Source organism: Phascolarctos cinereus, unplaced genomic scaffold, assembly GCF_003287225.1.
Source record: "Phascolarctos cinereus isolate Bilbo 61053 unplaced genomic scaffold, phaCin_HiC Scaffold_726;HRSCAF=1367, whole genome shotgun sequence".
NCBI lineage: Eukaryota > Metazoa > Chordata > Mammalia > Diprotodontia > Phascolarctidae > Phascolarctos > Phascolarctos cinereus.
Window position 1 is genome coordinate 307,554,544 of NW_027556098.1, and position 5,157 is coordinate 307,559,700.

Sequence of the window (5,157 nt, forward strand, 5' to 3'; positions counted from 1 at the left end):
GATGCCCAGATATTTTTTACAATTGTTAAAGAAATCTATTTAAGAAAACAAGGTTGAGATAATCATTAAGAGATAGGCATCTACAGGTATCTCTTATTCAAGGAAAACAGTTTTTACAAAAGTGAATGAGACCATCTGCTTTACTACGTCCTTGTATAGTTTGCTATGTTTTATTTCTCCTTCACTAACTAGGTCCTTGTTCCAGTTGTTTCTATATTACCGAAGAACTGCAAGTGCTGTTGGGACTCTAAATTTTGTTACTCTTGGACAAATCACCAATTACGCCCTCCTAGTGAAAGGTTTGTTTGAGAGAACAAATCCTGAGTCTCTCTTAAAACAAATCTTGACTTGTTTTAAATTGGCCTCCTGTTAGGATGGAGGAGCCAAAGCCACATCAGGTGACTTTCTCTTTGTATTGTCCCTAGATAGGCAGAGAGAGGACAGTGCCAAGGGGAGGCACAATGGAATCCACCTTCACTACAAAAGATGCCTACCTGAATCATTTCAATCCTCGATCTTACCTGCAAACTTATTATACCTTCGGACCCAGTCCTAAAGAAAACCAGATTCTGATGCACATGCTGAGAAAACTATCAGAGATATTCTCTTTGGGTAAGTTTGTCAGATAAAAATTTGCTGTATGAATCATTTGTTTAGTATTAGTATAAATGTCAACTAAATATTCATTTATTCTTCCCTGGGAAAACACAGCGAGAAGACACAAATGTCAGCCTCCTCAAGAATTTTTACCAGGAGCAGAAAAAGCTCCCAAATAAAACTAGCTATGAATGTTTTTCAAGCTCATTTCATGGACTAAATAAAGATTGTGCTAGTCCAAGTATATCCAGTGAGCTTCCACCTTCTGCCACACATGAGATGCTGACACCTCTGTGCCAAAGCTACGTAAGCTTCAAAAAATATGAGATTACAGGGTTTTGGCTCCCTATTTCTCAGCTCACATTCAGTGAAGAGACCAAGGCAGACGTGTCACTACAGCTTAGTCATATTTTTTCTTTTGATTTTAGTCCTTTCTTTGTATTTTCTTTGAAGACTTCCTTCTGGTTACTTTCTTAATTTCTCTTTGCCAAAGAAATGTTTCAAGTTGTCACTTCAGGTTTCCTTCCAGGCATTTTAAATATAATTGGCTTACTACAGTATGGGCATTCACCAAAGCTGATGGTAAAAGTCCACAGACCTCTCAACATCTTATGTGAGCAGGTCTGATGGAAGGGCTGTCCATACTGGGAACTATCACATACTGGAGCTGGGATGGCACCTTACAGGTGATAAGCATAACAAATTCTACATTCGTTATGTAGTCTACATTTCTACGTTGTGAAATCAGATTTTTCCACGACAGCACACATCAGAAATTCAACTTCAAAAATTTTTCACATTTTGTACCTGGCTGTATTCTGGATCCCACATGCGTAGAGTGTCACTCAGCTTAATTCCTAGGGCTTTTGCCACAGAATCACCACCAAGAAAGAAGCATTCAGGAAGTATTGTGGGATGTCTGGGATCTACATCTATGCTTATTGAAATTCTTAATTCCAGGCCTTAGTCCAGGCTGACTTGCTCTGTGACCTAGAGAAAGCCACTTGACCTCTCTGAGGTTGTTATTATCTGTGCCTCTTTCCAAGGGATCTTGTGAGTATTCATTAGATAATTGTCCCTAAATCCGTAAAGCCATTCAGTCAAAGATACTGGAGTTGTTTGCCATTTCCTTCTCCAGTGGATTAAGGCAAATAGAGGTTAAGTGACTTGCCCAGGGTCACACAGCTAGTAAGTGTCTACAACCAGATTTGAATTCCTTAAACTCTGGTCTTCCTGACTCCAGGCCCAGCATTCTATCCACTAGGCCACATAGCTGCCTTCAAGAAAAATTGGAGGTTAAATGATCTATCCAGAGTCATATAGCTAGGAAGTATCTGACACTAGATTTGAACTCAGTCCTTCCTGACTCCAGGTCTAGCATTCTATCCATTGTAGCTGCCTCATTATTTTTTTAAAATAGCAACAGGAGGATTTTTATATATGCAAAAGCTATTAGCAATAATAGATAGCATTTACAGAGTGATTCCAGGTTTCTGTTATCTTTTCTGGTCCTCACAACAACAATAAAATGCAGGCGCTGTAATTATCCCCATTTTATAGATAAGGAAACTGTCAAATGTGTGTGTGCATGCTATTTTTAGGAGTCATATATCCGAGGTGCCTATTGAAAATACATTTTTTTGAATTGGAGCTTTCTAACCATGTGTTTTCTAAGTGATTTTGTAGCAAAAGTACATTTGAAGGTCAAAGGCCAGATAGTGAACAGCAGAGCCAGGGGTGGAAAATAGTTTCTTGGACTCCTCATTCAGTGCTCTCTTTATCTTCTAACATGCTTACTGCTATCTGGGACCGAGTTTTATTACCTGTAAAATGAGAAAGAGAAGATTTGTTTTGAGAAACTCACAGGGCTATTATAGGGTTCAAAGAATTTTTTAAAATGCATTTGGAAATGAGCCATAGACAGCCTAAACTTACATATATGCCTCTATGTATGAAAATGGATATATAAACATTTGACACGATCACAGTGAAGGTCCCCACTTGGCCCTTGGTTCAGAAATTCATGTGATGAAGGAGGTTCCAATAGCCTTTATTCCTCATAGCATCTCATCCCTGACCACCCATTTTTGCCCTCTTTTCTGGGACAGGCAGGGTGAAAGGAGACCTCCTGATCGACATTGGCACTGGGCCCACCATCTACCAGCTCCTCTCTGCCTGTGAGGCCTTTAACGAGATTGTGGCCACTGACTACACTGACCAGAACCGGGAAGAGGTCATCCAAAGGCTGAAGAAGGAGCCAGGGGCATTTGACTGATCTCCTGTGGTGAGATATGTGTGTGAGCTTGAGGGAGACAGGTAGGTATTTCTCTGCCTGCTTAGCAGATCTCTGGGGTCCCTTGGGGTCTGCATATCAGCCTAAAGTAAAAATTATCTTTGGTGATCCAAGTTTAGGGGAACAAAAGAATATCAGAGAAAGAGAGTGAGAAAGAGACACAGAGACACAGAGACAGAGAGAGATAGAGAGATGGAGACAGTCACAGGTGAGGGGGGCAGAGACACAAAGAGACAGGGAGACAGAGAGTTAGAGATATTAGAGATACCCATAGAGAAATTCAGAGAAAGGTAGGGAACCAGAGGCCTAGAAAAGAAGTCACTTAGAGAGACAAGTAGAAAGAGGGAAAGAAGAAAGGGAGACAGATTAATGGAGAGAGACAGGGACATGGCCAGAGAGAAAGAGATCTGAAACCCCTTCAGGGTATGTATGGAATATACATGAGTGCAGAGCTGGGGAAAACTGTTTACTGGGGGAGGGAGAAGGGGACAGGAGATAGAAGGACCCAGGCCAGTTCTATGAAAGAATTCCAGCCCAAACTCAGAACATCTTTTCCCATGTTAGCACTTGCCCTCTGGGGCTAGATGCCATTGCTAGCCACCTGAATGTACAGCTAGAATGTGACTGATGCTGAATGTCCCAGCAGTAGGGTAGACAGTGTCTTTATTGCCCATGCTAACACAGGTGAGTTAGCCTTCATTGGAGGATTCTCTTCATAGCAGATGACAAGTGGAAAGGGCAGGAACTTCCCTGGCTGTCTGCCCAGAGCATTGAGAAGAACATGCCCTTCCCATTTATACTCCAATGTAAGCTCCTTCCAGTGATTCTAGAGAACAGGAAAGCTAGCTAACTAAGAGCCAGAGAAGAGAGCGAGCCTGAGGTACAGGAAGAAAATGAATGAATGAATGAATGAATGAACAAATGAGGGAGAGAGAGAGAAAGAAGAGTACTAACTTTTATTGATAAGTGTATTTCTTAGTGTGTTTAATTTGCATGTATGTTAACCTTCCTGGTTAAATTGCAAAGAAAATAAACATGTAATTCCAGAAATTTGCAGTTTTGAAAAATTGTGCAGGTTCAAACACTCCTACAGTGGAAAACATTTTTAATTTTTAAAAATCATACTTTTCTGTGGCAAGTTGGGAAAAATTCAGAATAACTGATATCAACCTATATTCCATTCCAACTGGCATACTCAAATATACTACAACTAACTAGTGGCAGTCTCCCACTCTAACCTATACAAGTGCACTCGACAATCTTGGGTGTGATCTCACTTCTTTCTGCTTTACAAGGGCAGGACTCCCAAATATTCAAGATTTTGGATCTATACTATTAATTAGGTCTGAGAAAAAGAAAAACACCCATGTGATCAAGGCACCAACAGCTGCTTCTGCCCATTGTTATATTTATTATTTTGTCTGTTTCAGAGAGAAGTGGGCTGAGAAGGTGGAAAAGTTAAGAGAAAGGGTTAAAGCAGGTCCTGAAGTGTGATGTGACCCAAAGTCAGCCACTGGGCCCTGTTTCCCTTACTCAGGCTGATTGCCTACTCACCGTGTACTGCCTGGAAGCTGCCTGCAAAGACCTTCCCAGCAGGGAAGGCCCTGAAGAATCTCAACAGTCCTATTGAAACCAGAGGGATTCTTGGTGCTTTTTTCTGTCCTTAAAAGCAAGTTCTACAGGGTTGGTGATGAGAGGTTCTCCTGTCTCCCCCTTACTCAGGAGGAAATTGAGGCTGCCTTGGAGAAAGCTGGTTTCATGCGTGAACAGTCTGAGGTCATCCCTCTTCATTATTCCAGGGCCCACACAGATAATGAAGGGGTTCTCTACTTGGTGGGGAGGAAGCTAAATAAATCAATGGGCATCCAAGGTTAATCACACTCCTCTTCCTTACCAAAGCTAAATTTGTCAAACTTCCGTTTTTCTATAGCTGTTGGTAAAAACTTTTCTATCCTCTTCTCAAGTGGCATGGTGTGAGGTATTGGCTGTCCCCGGGGTAATGGGGCCTGGATAAATTGTCTGAATGGCATACTGTGATCACTCAGTTTCTATTAGAGTAATACACTTGCTTCACCCAGCTGACTCCAGTCCTTAGGTCTCACTGCTGCTTCTGCCAAAAAGATTGAATAGAAAGGTGGGTCAGTGGCTGAGGGCCATAATGTATGTCTTGGGATAGGAAAAGAATAATCTCTTTGGTAGTGGGAGTCTCCTCACCAGGAATTCTGTATAACAACGAATGATAGTCTAGACCACAAAAGACACAAAAC

The 5,157-nt window shown here is 41.5% G+C and overlaps 1 pseudogene across 1 annotated transcript; it reads left to right on the forward strand.

Moving 5' to 3' along the window:
- Positions 1-433: 433 nt before the first annotated feature.
- On the forward strand, positions 434-4,879 carry LOC110210658 (nicotinamide N-methyltransferase-like; annotated as a pseudogene). Its single transcript, XR_013482859.1, has 3 exons — positions 434-612; positions 2,706-2,913; positions 4,321-4,879. The product of XR_013482859.1 is annotated as a nicotinamide N-methyltransferase-like (transcript).
- Positions 4,880-5,157: the final 278 nt, after the last annotated feature.